Source organism: Falco peregrinus, chromosome 3, assembly GCF_023634155.1.
Source record: "Falco peregrinus isolate bFalPer1 chromosome 3, bFalPer1.pri, whole genome shotgun sequence".
Lineage (NCBI taxonomy): Eukaryota > Metazoa > Chordata > Aves > Falconiformes > Falconidae > Falco > Falco peregrinus.
The window spans coordinates 51,037,426-51,054,788 of record NC_073723.1 but is presented as its reverse complement, the minus strand read 5'-3'; the positions used below and the strand labels follow the sequence as shown (position 1 = coordinate 51,054,788).

Sequence of the window (17,363 nt, the reverse complement as noted above, 5' to 3'; positions counted from 1 at the left end):
TAAAAGCTTTTTCTTTCAATAACAGGTAAAATGTTATTGCAAAGCCTATATTAATATAAGGCTAAAGCAAAAATATTACATCTTGCCAAATGCAAAAAATAATATTTCTGGAACTGATTAGAAACTTAATACACATATATGCTTTATAATGCTCATTAAAAACCATTATATGTATTTATTGAACTAGAAACCTTTTCCCCGAAATTAGAATTAGTATATTATTGTATGCAACACAGTGTTTAGCATTTCCATAGAAACTTAGTTGCATACACTTTTTTGGCTGTGTAATCTTAAAACTGTATTGGCATCTTTTCTATCTTTCATATAAAATAGGTAATGCTGCATGATATTTAGTAAAGCAATCTGTTTCATTTCCCAGTTCCCTGTCTTCAGTCTCATATCAAAGCACCACTAATGATGCCTTTGCCTAATTAGTGGGGCCTGTACTAGAATAAGTTTATAATTGAGGATGCTGTGTAATTTCTGCAGGGAAAATGGTTTCTGAACGTACTGTACTCTTATAAAGCAGTTTTCCTTTTCCTAGCAGATTGCTTAATTTTTGTAAAAAAATGTACTTCCACACACATTTTTGTGTGTACATATAAACTTACACTTAGGAATGGTTTTACTGCATATTTTAAAATTGCTTTTATTTTTAAAATCTAACAGTAATAATATTAAAATTAGTACATTTTATATTCATTATAATGCTTATGGAAGCATTAAAATATCATTTAATTAGAGCTGAGCTTCAGACTGAAATAAAACTTTACATGATACAATTTTCCAGGTGGTTTATCTTTTAGGCACCATAGTTAATGACACAGCTTTTGTAACAGCTGCTACTAAGCCAGTTGAAAATATACAAAATATATCTTCTGTTTTACTGATCAGGTGGTGTATTAAAATAATTGTCCTCATTTACTGGATGAAGTTTCCTGGCCTGTTTTATGGACTATGTCCTCACAGACCCACTGGATTCAGAATCATGAATCTGAACTCAGTTGTGGCAGTTCTAGCAAAGACATGTTACTTTAGTTTTTAATGATTGATTAAGCAGGCTTGTGCATATATTATGTCATCCTCCTTTCATATCTGTCTCAGATTCCCCTGTGGCTGAGGGATCTGCCAATAAATTAAATGACCTCTCAGTAAATCAAGTAGAATCAGCAATTCCAGACATGTTCCCAATGTTATGCATGACTCTTTTCTAAAATATACACTGAACATTCTAGTAAAAGCTGCAGTGTTACCTGCAGAAGTAGCAATGATCTTAAGTCATAGGAACATAAGTTAGAAAAACTGATGTCTGTGTCAAAGTAAATAACATCAGCTCTGCTGGCCCAAGATGTTCTCTCGTTCTCTTACCTGATGGTAACAGCCTGTGTCTTACAACACGATAAACCTCAGTTATCAAAGCTTTGTCTTGTGCTTTGCTGAAGATTGAATGTTACTTCCATAAAATCATTATTCTGATGATAGTAATAACAATAATAAAGCACTCGCTTCTAGCCTACTTGAAGAGGTTTGTCCTATAAAGCAGCGTATTTCAGAAAAGATAAATCATCGTGGTGGAATTCTGTATTTAAGCATTTTTTAAATTTTAATTTTTCTGTGGCTTAAAGATACATTTATTCTTGATCATATAATTTGCCCTTACATTTACCATGGACAAGTTTGCCCTTACTTCTTATACAGTTAATATATTTAGGACAATTCAGCAAAAATGAAAATCAGTGAGGTTGCAAAGGCACTGAATGTTGCTAGAAGTCTTTTATAATGGGATTTGCTTTTATTGCTGGACCTAGGACTCAAGAGTTTCACCTGCTGGTCTGAACACTGCTTCGTAGTGGGAAGAGGATTAACAGGTACAATGACTAAGTGAAACAGCAGTCCCTGGGATACACTATTCGGTATAGTGTGTTGATGTATATTTATTTTTAGTAGTATAATGTGTCATTACTCTTATCTTTTTATATATAGGCCCTATCGTTTTCCTTTTAGAATTAATGCAATGTGGATGTGGGTATTTTGTTTATTGAGCCCTTGTAATTCCTTACATCGGTTTTGGAGCTTGCATGCTTACAAATGCTGCAGGGGTGTCTGGTTCTTATGAAAATACATCACTGAGGAGCCTACATGCCATTTTCAAATACTGCAGGTGTTATAAATGGAAGTGAGAACAGTAGCTAATTTAAATAACTTCCCGTTGCTAAGCCATCTCCCACCCTAAAAGGATTCTAAAGCACATTACATTCAGAAGACTGTACTCCTGACCATCTCTGCAGGACCAGTTTCTATTAACTTTAACAAATATCTTGTCTATGCACAATCTGATACTTCTGCAGTAATGACACATTAGGACACTCCACCCAGGATGTTAATCAATATATTTAGGCATACAAATTGGGCTAGTTGCCCAACAGTGGGAGTTGTCTTGAGGCAATTTCTACAACAGTTCAAAACTTCCATCTGGAGGGCTCTTGTAACCAGCTCCTGTAACTATGATTCAGATACTTATATGTGAAAGTTTAGTTGTTTTCAAGTTGGTCCATTGCCTCAAGCTGATCCATTATCTCACCTTGAAGATGACTGATCGCTGGCTGGGGAGTTCCTGAACTGCTCAAGGAATTAAGTGTGCACTGGACATGCATATGGGCACAGCACCGGTACACAGGTACACTGCAGTTATAACTTAAGAGCAAATTTTGTTTTCATACTTAGAACTCGCTTTCAACTTAAGCCCCATATCCACAGCCTGAGTATTCGGAGAGACCATATTATCAAAATGAATTATAAATATTAGGACATAGTTGCAGTAAAATTGTTCTTTGAATTTTTTTAGACACATTTCTACGAGTTTGACAAAAGCCAGCTTCAGGGTCAACATCTCTTGAAAGACTTGATAGGTGGAAAGACTGTTAATTGGACAAGACAAATATGTATGGGCTGATAGTTCTGGTTTCCGTGAATGGTAAATAAGTGACAAAAAAGAAAAAAAGAAAGAAAAAATATAAGTATTTATGTATTTCGAAGACATCAAGACCATGGAAAGAGAGATATTAGCTCATTAAAAACTGTGCAACAACAGAAAATAATGGATTTATTTACTGAGGATCTTCTGACCTAAGAAATGTAAAGCTTTATACTAATTCACAGATTGCTGCTGGAAATTAATAGCTTGCTTGCATATAAAACATTTAGAGATAGCAATGTTGATGAAGTGGGGGAAAAAGCCCTAGCAGGGAGGCAGCTAAGGAGTCAACCAATTTCCACATTTCTAGCTTACACAAACCACCTGTCTTCAGGAAAAAGGGATTAACATTGGACAGTAACAATGATTGTCATTTGCATAGTTTTCTTTTTGAAATGAGAAAGCTAAAATTGTTCAAACCTAGTGAACACAAGAGCATAACAACTGCTCTTAAACTGTGAAGCAGCTCCTCAGGGCTCCATCAGCACTTACTCAAGAATTAGAGAGTTACAAACATGGCAGATGTAGAACAGCTGGCTTGCAGCATGTGGCTTGATATTAGCGTAGAAATGGACCATGCCTGAACCAGGTCCAAAGTACAACTCACATTAACTTGTTTATTTAGGGTGTGTAGGCTATGTTGTTGCATTCTGGTTCCAATTCTTTAGGCAGTAAAAACTTGCACTTTTTCATTAGAAGTATTTATAGTGGGTTTGAATATGGTAGTGTTCTATTAGAATACTGTAATTTTCAGAATTGTAGTTCTGTTATGCCTCCTGAGATGAAATTCCTGACTGATTATCTCAAAATTATAATTTGCTTTAGAAATTCCAGTTTTACTTAACTGAACTTCTCGTGATTATGAATCTGATTAATACTAGTCCATGGTAACTTGTTTTAAATCTGAAGCTACTTTAACTTATGAAAAAGAGAGTGAAGCATACCCCAAAAGCCCTGAAGATGTGTAAGCCTGTGCTATGCCTGTGAAAAGTAATATTCTCAGCCTTTGCTCTTGTGCGTGACTGAAGAGACTGAAGAGGATTAGACATACTTTAAATCTTCTGCCAAATACTTGAGATCAGAGTATTTTTTAATTGTCTGTACATGCAAAGAACAATTATTCTGGTTAAGCCCAGGGTATGATGGCTGCTGTAAAATGGACCTTTTCTATTATTGATAATACCGTTGGGGTTTCTTTAAGCTAGATTGTTTAGGACTCCTTGAAAACTGTGAGAGAGCCCTCCTAGAAAAAAATGCATAAATTAACATGGAATCCAAACCGCTTTTATATGTCCAAAATATGGTAATTATTAATTTTTTTTAGAAAAATATCAGATGAAACAATTTGGGGTTTTTTTGGTGAAAACTCATTCTCATAAAATGTCAGTGGTTAGGATTATCAGGTCTAATATTAACACTTTCTATTTTTACTTAGCGTCTCTTGTTCTGACTAGAAAAAATTACTTTAGGCCAGACAAACATAACTTGACTTTCATCCTTTCTCCCGTTTCCCTTTCGAATGCCTACTCAAATACTTCAAAAAATTATAATCACTCCACTAAGAAAAGTTAACTTTGTTCCAGCCTCCTTTCTCTGCCTTTCTTTGATTTTCAGTTTTTGGAAAAGTTTTCCAAAGATTTTGTGTTGTTCCTAAAAAGAAACAGATGCATTTCTAAAACATCTTTTCCTCTCACCTCCTTGACAAAAATCTTGTTTAAGAAGAAAGCAAATGGATCCATCATTGGTTGGTGGCTTTCTTGTGTTCAGGGTGTGAAGCCAGAAATAGCTTATCATTTTATGGGAATTTGAAAATCTGAAGCTCTGTAAACCTAAACTTTTCTTTCTGAAAGAAGATCTGATGCACTTCTGCTCCTAGAAATAGGTTTTGGCACCCACCCACCTGCATCCACCCCCCATAAGGAAGCCTTTACCCACAATTTTTTAGCACTCACACAACTAACCCTGACAACTTTTACCAAACAAGGTATGGAGCAGCAGACCTTATGATTAATTTATAAGTTGCTGTTGTGGTGGGTTTTTTCCTAATGTTAGTTGGAATTAGAGCCCTTACAGACAACAAAAGAAACCCCCCTTTATTTTATTTTAAGCTAGTTTCAAAACAGGTTTCTAATTAAATGACTTTGCTTTTTTATCAACTTGACTTGCTATCTCAGGTAAGAAGCTGTGGGTATCCAGATTACAGCTAATGAAGTATATTTTAGAAACAATTCTAACTATCATTTATATTTTGCTTCAGAGTCCTAGTCCAGACTCCAGGCTTCAGTACTGTATTCAGCCCTAAGTGAAATCGCTAAATCTGAAAGTCTCCACCACCTGTTCTTTGTCAGAGACTACTAGCATCAGCTCAAGCTAAAAGAAGTTATTATACATGAATGAACTGAGAGAAGTTAATTTTCCACAGGCTTGAATATTACAATATTTGTTAGAAGTATAAAAAACATTACTTGTAGAGCATTCTACAGGAATTAAAAAAAAAAAAAAAAGTGCCAAAGCTTTATTATTCATGAATAACCTAAAATCACCTATACACATATTAGAAATACATAGTATAAGTTAACTGGTTCTTTCTAAGTCTTGAACGCCACCTCCTTTGAAACATTCATATCTGACAGGTTGTAATGTTTTGGGGCAGTTCCATAATACTGGCTTTAAAGTCCCTCCTCCTCGCAGTGAACTCATAAATTAAAGCAAGAAACAAGGGTTTAAACTATTTGTCATCAGCTGTGCATGCTTTTTATTTATCTATCTATCTATTTATTTAATTAATTATTACTATTTATTGCCTTCAGAAACTTCTGAAATAATAATCATCACTTAATTAAAACAAAATTTTGCTCTATCATACCTTGCATATATACACAATCACTGTGCAATATTCATTAAGCTTTCTGAAAAGAAATATCTCATTTGCACATAAAGAAAGAGCTTGTATGGTTTAATTAAAAAAAAACCTGTTGGTATAATTTAACTCAGTGAGATCAGTACTGAGCTAGGAAAGTTCCTGAATTAAATATACTGTGATGTTTATGCATGTATTTATTCAGATAGACCACTATATGAATAATGATCAGGAGTCATTATTAGGAATCCCCCGCAGAGGAAGCAATCACTAATATTGAGTTTATATATATCACAGTTCCTCTACAGGTGGATGAATTAAGCCATGGGAAGGACAGCTTAGTGTGTGTGCCAGAGTGTGTACATGTGAACATTGAGGTGGTTAGGTGGGAAGAAGCATAGGGATGTGGAAAGGAATCTGCAACGAGGATCACACACACAGTCAAGCTTCCAAGCTGATGAAAAGACAGATGCTTCTATGGACCCTGTGGGGATGTTATTTCCTGCAACCCCAAATGCCTCTGAAAGCTGCTGGACTGAGATTAAGTTTGGAGCAACCTGTAAGGGCCCACTGGCTATGAAAAATGTATGTGTTCCCAAAGCATTTTATTTTGATCTGCCAATAGATCAGAAACTTGCTGCACTTAGAAAGCTTTTCTATCTTTTGACATGTTCTTAAGAAAAATAGCAGACAGATTCCTCTCAAGGCTTTGGCTGAATTTAAGTCCTGTCACAATGTATTTAACTTTTTTTCCAGGATATTATTTACTTTAATTTCAGATATACCCTTTGTGAGACAGCCATAAATCATAGGTCCACATTTTTAGTCCTGAATACTTAAACCTATGCATCTTAAAATACATACAGGTCATTGATCTGCCAATTAGAGGTCTGCCCCCAAAATTCTAATGTCTGTTCCTTCAGAGAGATCTCTCTCGTGGTCTGTCTTTGCCACTGAAAAGCACAATTAAGGTACTATTGAAGGTTAAATAATAGTAGTGTCAATAACATCTCCTATAAATGAGTGAGAAATTGTTTCTGCAGAGTGCTCAAGCACTATAATGAACTGTAGGGAAGAAATACTTAGCTCTTTAAATGAGCTTTGGGAGCACTGGAGTATTAGCTATTAGGAACTGAATTTACCTTAAACTTGCCTTCACCCATCCATGTAGATTCATATCATGAAAGCTAAAAAGTCTAGAGCTAAAGGTGGAAAATGGACCCATTCAAACTGCAGAAATTTCTTCTTTCTCATGATCTGCCTGCATCTCTCTCTTCACGGGCAAAGAGAACCATTGTGAGACTCGTGACAGCCAGGGTATAGAGCAGAAAAAGTTGAAAGCTCTCATCTTTCATTTACCTGCTAGATGGCAGGTGTTGCCATCTAACTCAGGGTGATGACTGCTACACCTCCTCTCAACAATTGCCAGAGTTGCAGGAAGCAATGACACGTTAAAGCTAGACTATCAGAGGGGACTGAAGGTCATTCCTCACTGTCCAGAGGAGTGTATTTGTGGTAAAGACATTTTCATATGGTCAGCAATTTGAACTTACATTGTCTTTTTTATTATAGAAACTCCACACACCCGTTCTGGATAGGTGCTGCATGGGAAGTGTTCCTGTGCTTTTCTGCATTTGTACCTATGCATAAAAAGACATTATTTAGCACTAGACACTTTAGCATTCAGTTTTGATCTGTAGTAAGACTATAGAATTTTGGCTGACATCAATAGGAGTTGCATACTGCACAGGCAAAACTGTGCTCAGTCTGCGTAGTGTCAAGGAAATTACATTTATTCAGAACTTTCTTGTGCTGCTAATTAAGTCCTGGGTCATTTAAAACTGAATTGTTAAAAGCAGACATAGGCATCTGATACATATTTCCACCTGGGTTGACGGGATATTGGATGCAGCAAATCAAAGTGCTTTCTGCTTTTAATACATATTTTCACATGTTCATGTTCCATTGTTCCCCTTGCTCCAAAAAAATAATCTTAATCATTACTTGCTTTGTATTCCATAACTATCCTTGGCAGCAACAATCTTTTAAATCTATCATCACCAAAAGCAGGGAAGATACTTACTTTTTTTTCCTTGTATGAGAGCTAGATAGATACTGTCATAAAAAAGTTCTCAAAGTGAAAGTTTTGCTAAAGAAAAAAGAATTCACAGGAAGAATTCAGTAACAAGTTAGCTCTAAACAACGATTTCATGATCAGACTCCAAGGGCCTAAATTTAGCTTTGCCTACACTGATCTGAATTGGTGAAAGGCTACTGTACTCTTTAAGGCATCAGGGTATTTGAAGAAATAAACATATCCAACTAATCTTTCTTATTACAAGGGTTTATATTCTAATTTTAAAGCACTACTTTCTTCTGTTTAAACAACAGCAATGAATTATACAGATATTATATTATGTAAGGCACAGGTACTTTTAAGTCTCATTAAATTCAAACCAAACAAATTACTAGTTTTGCATATGATCATTTTGTATGTCACCTTTTGAAGTGGTTATTGGAATAGAGTTTTTCTAAGTAATCTAATTTTCAATTTATTTTGCTTGATTATTAAGTACAGCTAGCAATATGGTCACAAAAAAAGATTTTAAAAGAAACTAAAATTGAATTGAGCCTTGCATATGTTTCTTCAGGTGCTCAAACTGTTTGGTATATTCCTGAGAACTCTCTTCATTATGTATTCACTATTTGAACATCATTTGAGAGTATTTGTTCCTCCTCTTGTTGAAAGCATCTGCGGCTGCTGCTACAGGCATGATTTAAATTTATTGTCGCTGTAATCAAATATATTTTAATATGCTAATTTTGATGTTGTATCTGGGCACTCTAAAATGTGTTTATTCCTGTGTCTTTAAACTTAGAATTTAATTTATACTGACAGTATTACTTTCATAAGGGAATTTAATGTTCCAGTGCCCTGTAGAATGTTTTAATACCTAGTTTAAAGACTTGATAGCCATTAGAGAACCAGAGGCTTTTCTCTGATGCTATATCCTGCAGAAAAAAGGTGATAATTTGCCTCTGTAATACTTCTGAATGAACCAAATAAAGATTTTTGTCTTGGGTACACATAATTATAATATGTAGGCATCATTGCAGAAAAACAGTTTAGTCCATTAGAATGTGAAACCAGTACTTACACTTGTTTGTTATACTACAATAGAAGAATGGGAAGAAAACAATACATTGGCATAGACATTTATCTTTTTAGTTAAAAATGTCTCAGATTTTCATTCCAGAATACACAGTGGACCAAAGGAGAAATGCTTTCATAGTAACCTTGCATCGTATTGTAGTTAAAAGCTGAGGTAAAACTGATAGCAGAGGTACTGTTGCAGTGCATCTGCCCGTTCAGGTTTACCTTCTGTCGTACACAGTAAGGTCCCGTTGAAAAGCTGGTCCACAGTAAAGATTTTTTTAACTTACCTGTGATGTTGAGCTTTAATAAAGCATGATGTTATCTTTAGGATTAGCCAGGAGGTACATCCCACCCTGTACAACACAGATCACACCTCTGTGATATTTATGTAGTTTTGCTCCTTCTTGGCTTGATTATGAGACAGTCCAGGTAGATATGAAAGCTACAGCCTTAAGAAAAGTGGAAATAGAACATGATGTGTGAGTAACTGCTAAGAAAATGATGGCACACTTTTTCTTTGCTCACTAGCTGATCTTACAGTACCTTATAAAGCTTCTAAAGGGCTAATGGATTCTGACAGGTAATAAGGAAAACTTCAGCCCTTTCCTTGTCCAAGTGCAAAATACTATTCTTTACTGAAGCTTTTAAAAGCATGGTCTATAATGAGTCATCAAGACAAAACCGACTCACACAAAGCAAGAAGCCACAAGGGGCTGCTGTATAAGACTGCTTCTTCAAGCAGTGGTTAATAATGTGATTAGCATAGCCAAAATTAATATTTGGCAGCTGAAGCACAAGCAAAGTTACAATGCTGTATCTATTCTGAATCTGGATAACTTTTTATATCAGCTAGAGACTATAGCAAAATAAATTACTCATGGTTTCCGTTTTGGTACTGAATGTACTTCATTCATTAAGTACTCAGGTATTCAGAAAAAATATGCCGATGAAAGCACTTTACATATACACAGATAGCACTCTTGGAGGAAATGCTTTGCATCCAGAAGAAGAGCTGAATTAGCATATCTGCAAGACAGGGAAAAGTGACAGATTGCTTTCTATAAAGGAATCACAAAACTCACACTGCCAACTGTTTTGTATGCTACAGCGGTATTGATCCAGAAGCCACGTCACAATCAATCAGACTCTCAGAGGACCATGAAAGAATTGCAAATGCTTAAGTTAACTAAGCACACAGTAAAAAGTTTTATTGAAGTAAAAAGTGACTGTTTTCAGCTGCAGATAATTACCACCTATGTTTTACCTTAGCTTGCTTGAAAAAAATCATTATGTGAGCTTAATAACAATACAGAGGTCATAAACCAACTCACTAAGGGTGCTGTTTTTTCATAGTAACATCAAGTCACATCAGAGTAACGAAATGTGCCAAAAAAATCTCATAAGCCATTATTTAATTATGTCTTACTCAGAGTAATAAACCTCTTTACACCAGTTGTACACTGAAAATCAAGGTGCAAGACCATTGGCTACTAATGCAGATCAGCAATATACATGCCTGTGTGTCTGCTCCCCTGTCTTTGGATTACTGTTTGCTCCGTGGACACCACCTTTACTGGTACTAGGACTTCCTTCGCATGAGAGACATAAAGAGCCCCATGCTGAGGTTGCTGTAACTTGCTGGAAATGCCTGCTATTAGCTATGCCTCTGCCTGGTCCCATCAGTGTAGACTTACTGATGTTTTCTGTTATTCTCTCCCCCTCTCACCCCCTCCCATCTTGTTTTATTATGCCAAGAGCAAGCTTGGGCACATGCCCCATCACTCTGTGCAGCAACCTATCTCCACACAGTATTCTGGTATGAACAAGTCAGTTTTTTGTAAGTGGTAAGTGCTCTGGAGTCTTTGTCTCTTCTTGTTCCCACATATTTGATCTGATTTTTGTCAAGTGGGGATGAGTTGCAGGTCATAGGAAGGTATCTTGCTATTAATCCTTCCATACCTGTCTATTCACATGTGCCTTCTCTATTGAAACTTGTAATATTATTTTTAGTGAAACATGCATATTTTTGTTTGATACCTTTAATCAACACCTTACCTTTCAGATGCAAATTTACTAGAAAGTGAAGCTTTGCTTTAGGTTGTGTATATTCCAGACTGTAAGGAAATAAAATTCCAACTGCAGTTTCTAGGAGAAAGTTCTCATCTATAGGCTGCCCTCAAAAAGTGGTTATGCAAAATCCTTTCCTGGACATTTTCAAAACTAGACATTGCCTGATATATTGTTGTAAACTAATTTTAAAAGTCCTCTAGAAATAAATTTTCTAAGATTTGATTCACCCTAGCAGATTTGTATCATCATCTAAGGTTTTTCCATGCTTCCTGTCAGGAGCTGGTCTGCAGATCAAGGTCTTACCTGAGAGTATAGACGTATTTCAAAGACTTACCAGAAATAATGTGACCTAATTCAAATCCTCAGGCACTGATGTGTGTAAACTTTCATTATTGCAACAGTAAACTTTCATTAAATGTACATTAATAGAACAGCTCTGCTAAGAAGGATAGCATGTTTCTTATAAGCAGGTGTAACCTGAATAAAAGCAAAATGCTATTAATGTGTGTTTGAGTCCTTAAAGGGTTTTGTTGTTCAAATTCATCATGGGGGAATTACATTTGCCTTTGAATATATCATTTAATATAATCTAATGTATGAGAATTGTTTGTTGAAATACTTGTCATTGTTAAGTGTTGCATGCAGAGTGATATACACAGCAGCACCATTAACAAGAACTGCACTCCTATGTGCAATTTCCCTGTGAGGTCTTAACCTAGCTCTGGTTTAAATAGCTGAAACACTTCACTTTCTGGAAATTAACACAGGATGTATGTGGAATACGTTTTAAGAAGCTGCAAATCACTGAGAGCTAGATGATGACTCAAATGGTAAGAAAGAAATGAAAGCTTACTTCATGTCTGTAAGGAGTCTTACTCAAATTTGGGTTTAGGTGTGTGCCTCCCAGGAGCAGCATTTACTGGTCAGAGTAGCTGTGCAAGCATGCTAATCCGCTGATCTTTTACTGTTATTGTAGTAAAGTGAATCTTATGATGCTTAAAACAGTGATGACCAAGGTCTTCTGTGTAGCTCAGTATCCGAAACAAATTTCAGCCATTTCTACTAAGGTGACAGAGTTGTTATGAAACAGAAAGATGGTACATCAACTGCATAGCCCAGGAGGAAAGAAACTCTGCTAGTGCTCTACTCGGCCAGCTTCTAGAGTAGCTTTGGGAGCCACAGAATAGCTGGTCAGAAACTGGATAGAAGCAATCAGGCAAGAGAAATGAAGCCAGTGACAGGAAAATAAGATTTAGTGAGCCAGTATTACCTTCCTGCCTACCAGATCATTTGACCTTCTTTAAAGACTTTGAGGTATAGCATGATGCATTAAGTTATTTCTTGAATCAGGATAACCCAGCAAACAATACAAAACAGGAAAAACCCCTGAAACTTTATTTGATGAAACTATGGGGGATGGCTTCCACTGTGATCTTCAGGGAAGTCAGTTATTTCCTGTAGGTAACCATAACTAGGTTACATGGAAAAGAACATCAGGCAATCCCTGGGAAAAAAAAAAAAAACAAAAACCAACAAAAGAACCACCTGGCAATGTCAGGAATTTGGAACAGTATTACCCATCCACTGATTAAAAAAAAATAATGGAAATGTGCATACTGGGAGTGAACTGTGATGGGGTACAGAAGACCAGCCTTTCAGATGGTACAGGGATATGACATAGCATTTCACAGTATCTGTTTCTCATTCAGCAGAAAGACTTGCTATGTTTTCCCTCACAAGTGCAGGTTTTCATGTCTGAAATACAGATTTGGTGCTCAGAACCACAGGAATATTTTTTGCCTCACTATGTAAACAAACCAGACAAACTAAGAAATGTGCAGTGAGCCAAGAGATAAAGGAAGTTGAAAATGGTGATAAAGCAGTAATGCTGTTGTTTTATATTGTATGTCCAGTTTATTAAAAATAATACGTGCCTGTTGAAAATCATCCCCCCTCTGCTCCTGCTAACACTTGACACAAAGACTAAGCATAAAGCTTTGCCTGAAAATGTTCGAAACTTGGCCATTGCCTTTCCCTGTGAAAGCAAAAAAACTCAGCTTCAGCTCTTACTCAATTGTTTTTTCCCTGTGTCAGCTGACAGATCATTTCCTTAAAGAACTCTCCTCCCTTGGTCTTATTCCCATTTCTAAGAGCTCATATCTTCTGTTTTAAAAATACAGTTTGCCTGCAAGTGGCTGTGACTAACATCTTTATTATGGGACTGAAAAAAAAATAATCTGAAAGGGGAGAGAGAAAGACACTGCAGATCAAATGTGTTTGTACTAAGTCTTATCAGCCTTGCCCTTAGGGCCATTTCACACATTTGCTGCTTCTCTGCAACAGAGAAAACAGCTTTTGGCAGTGACCTTTTTGAATCTGTGGCATATCTGAAATGTGCAGTGGAGCATAGCATTTCTCACCAGTAACATTTTTTCCTACTCTCAAATGGTTCCTTTCACTGTTTTACTCCTTCTGGGCATACCTGGCACTTCTCGCTCTCACACACTCACACTCTCTCCCTCTCTCTCTCACACACACATGGTCTGTAAGAATTATAAATGATCTTCTGCAAACTCGCAGGCTATTTTCTAACTTGGAATTCACAAGTAAATACTGGAAATCATTATTCCCTAGCAAGCTTTTGCACCTCTTTGTATCTCTGGTGGGTTAGGACTCCTTCAGGAACAGTTCTTCAAGAGGATGTCCTCTGATCTACCCATTCTGGAGAGATGTACACTTCTACACTAACAGTGGCAGTGAACGTTTCCCTTGTGCTCTATGGCACTTCCTCTAACATTGAGCAAATATGCATGCTCAGGAAACAAACAGCACCTAAGAGCCCGAGTAATTGCAAAATTATCTGTAATGGAAATATTTTCAAACAATATATTGTGACTAAAAACTCTCTAAAGTATGAATTTCTGTTTGGAAAATAGTGTGCTGCAGGATTGCTACTACAGTCTAAACAAGACACCGTAGAAATGCTGAAATGAGTCTCATAATCTTACCAGATATGTAATACAACCAGAAGCTTCTCCAGTTTTGTTTGAAAGAGGTAGTCTAAGGAATAATTAATTGTGCTACACTGTGATCTACAGTTCTGCATAAAGTAATTTATTCATTTCAAGTTTGCAAGGTAAGACCAAGGGCCAGTGAAACTGATGAGTGTAACACTGACATTTATAAGCCATTTAACTTATCTATTACTTGAAGTAGTCCATAACTTATTTTATGGAGTCTCTCACTCCCTTCATAATTTATGCATGGAAAATAATACTAAATATTCTGTCTAGTGCAAGAACAGCAGAATATTTCAGGTCTGTTAAGATAGGGTCAATGATAAAACATTGTCCTGCTACAGCATCCATGATTCTGCCTACAAGGCTATACTCCCTGACAATTGCGCTGTATAATCCCAAGAGTGCCTTTGGATGCACCTTTCTGACCCAGATGGAAAATCAATTGGAAGACCTGATCTTTCACTTCACCTTGCCTGCATCCCCGGAGGCAGGTTGGAGTACCCTGTCTGGAGGATATCTGGCTGTGCCAGTGTGCACCCTGCAGTGCACTGCGCAGTGTTTATGCCCCCATAGCCTCATGCCCTGCCAGGTGCTCTGTACCCCTCCATGCAGATGTCCCTTCAAAATGTGGCACATTTTTATTTTTCTCACATCTGTTTGTGTACAGTACCCTAAACACAGTAATCAAGAGTCTGTTTGAATTTACATATCTTTATGTTAAAAAGGGAAGGATGAAACAGAGAGGTGAGCATGTAACCTATTCTTTGAGAAAAAATGGAGTTACTCTGGCTGTATTTACCCCAATAAATTAGTATATCTTCAGGTTTGACCAGCTGGAATGAACAAATGAATCCTTTTCATGTAGTGTTGAGCTGGCCTGAGTTTTAATTTTCAAGAGGTTTTTCAACCCACCGTTGAATTAGCAAGCATTTAGCAGACACAGTCAAATTTCAAGCTCCCTTTGCTGTCATAGAAATTTGGTCTGTGCTTAGCATTATTTGTTTATGGCAGGTTTAGTTCCACAGAAGACTTCATTCCTCATCATCCGAGTTGCAATGGCATAAACAGGATTGACATGGGATACTAATTCCAGCTCCTGTTTGACAGAGCCTGGAAGTCAGTGAGAGGCTCGCATACCAAACAGCACAGACGTTACAAAACCATGCAGACAGCATCACCGCTGAGCTGAGCCCAGCTTCCTGATCACTCACACTGCTGGCTGCCATCTAAGCTCCAGCTTTGAGGGACCATCTAGGCTCTAGCTCTGAGGGAACCAGCTGCCTCTCCAGATAAGGAAAACCAGGACGGCTCATATTCCAGTGGTGTCTTTACTGACAGTATGGCTGCAATTGTCTCCAGGCACTTAATTCTATGACCTTGAGTCTGAAACCAAGCAGTTACCACAGAAGATACAGATGTAGGCAGTTACGTAGTAGGAGGCAAGGGAGCGCTTTACCAATAAATGTTTTATCTTTTCTTATATGAACATGTACACCAGTTGGTTTGTGCCCATTTCTAATACATCATTGATAAGCAGCTGTTGCTTTTTCCAGCACAAGAATGTCAGACAAGCACTAGGAGTGTCAATGCTTGCCAGGGTAGATCTTGCCAACAGATTAGAATTTAATTTTACCTCTGTGTGTTGCTTTTCATCAATGCCCACGAAAGTATCAGATCTATGGGGGAGGAAGGCAGATCAAGCACACACCAGCGCCAGTGCTAAGTGTGATTGCATCTGCACCCTAATAATACAGAGAACTGATAAAAAAGGAGCAGACTGTTGTAACAAATGATTGACATTTTGATGAATTTGGAATGTAACACAAGCTTCAAATACATAAGTACACTAGTTGAGCTCTGCAGCATCAAATGGAACATTAAAGCTGAAATTTCTCAACAGATGCAAACCTCTTTAAATAAAACATGCAAACACCTACACACATACTCTGATTTTTATCTTACAAGGCAAATACAATTAATTTGTCTCTAGAAATTATAAATTGATCTTACATAAAACCTCTAGATAACGTGGAGGATGATTTCAATGATCCTATGTGCTCATCAGAGCTTAGACAATCACAATAACCATTTTTTATTAAGGAAATGGGGAGAAAAGCTACAGAGAAAATCTTTTTTATTATTCTTTATGGGTGGAAAGTTTGTGTTTAAATTAAAGACTGAAAAGAAGCATTTTAAAAGACAGAAATAATCCAATGTAAATTAAAGATGGACTAAAAATGGATAAAACAGAGCATGTACTGTCAGGGAAGAAGAAACACTGCAAGTGACATTAACAATTTCTTAAAATGGACTGAAAATTAGGACTTCATTCAACACAGTGTTCTGAGGCTTTGATGCCTGCAGATCTCAATCTGTAGAGGACTGGAAGAAAGGTGGCTTCAAAGAGCAGTCTTCAGTCTCTTACCTTTAACCTGTGAAAAACTCAGCATGGCTGGGGAGTAAAGAAACACTCCGGTGTGTTTTCCAGAAAGTCAGCAAAAGCTGAAATCCAGTTCCTCAAATCTTCGTAACATAAAGGGCCTGGGAGACAGCGGTACATGGTCTTTGGCCAAGAGCTGAGTACAACACAAACTGCTTGACTCTGGTGAGCTGTGCCATGGAGCACCAATGGACAGGAGACCAACAGTAGAAACTGCTGGAAAGATATACTGCTATCTTGCTGTGGGCTGCTTTCATTGGTGTCTGATGCTGACAACTGGATGCGAAAGCCCTCAGCTGATGGTGCATATGTGTGTGCACAGGCACGTGTGTATTTTTCTAGACACAGATGATCCCTTGCTTTGGACCACTTTAGAAATTGAGCTTTGCAGTGTCAACTTGTTCCATGTTCCTCTCCTCCTGGTCCCAGGACTAATTTCCTGACATTGAGCACTCAGCTCACTCCCTCCAGAAACAATACAACATTTTGTCAGTATCTTCATTACGTCTCTGGTATCTAAGTAGGCATCGTTGTGGTCTGGCCATTCCTGTAATACAATTATGGGGAAAAACTAAGTAGGTCTGAAGGTAGAAGTATACTTCTACTAGTGAAGCCTAGAAGTAGGCTATGTGTTTTGAATTAGCAGTTTAAAATTCAGTCACATGTGCAAAGTTGTAGAAAACACACAGAAATATTATCTACTGCTTTTGAAAACTGGTATTTTGATTAAGACTTGAGAGTATTTTTGCAGAGGCAAAATTGTATTAAAAGGCAATGCTTGTTTTGGCAGAACATAGCACAATTTAATAATCTCCATCACACCACTAAGAACAATAATTTGC

General features: G+C 37.1%; 1 long non-coding RNA gene across 5 annotated transcripts in view; it reads left to right on the top strand.

The window, feature by feature from the left end:
* Window positions 1–17,363, top strand: part of LOC114013257 (uncharacterized) — a 67,280-nt gene that overhangs the window by 6,027 nt on the left and 43,890 nt on the right. For 3 of the 5 annotated variants that reach the window (XR_008746374.1, XR_008746372.1, XR_008746370.1), the window contains exons 2-3: window positions 1,809–1,868; window positions 2,589–2,677. This is a non-coding gene — a long non-coding RNA (uncharacterized LOC114013257). Of the gene's footprint in view, window positions 1–1,808; window positions 1,869–2,588; window positions 2,678–3,883; window positions 9,055–17,363 lie in introns of those variants that run through there. The other 2 variants (XR_008746371.1, XR_008746373.1) reach the window with 2 other exon arrangements.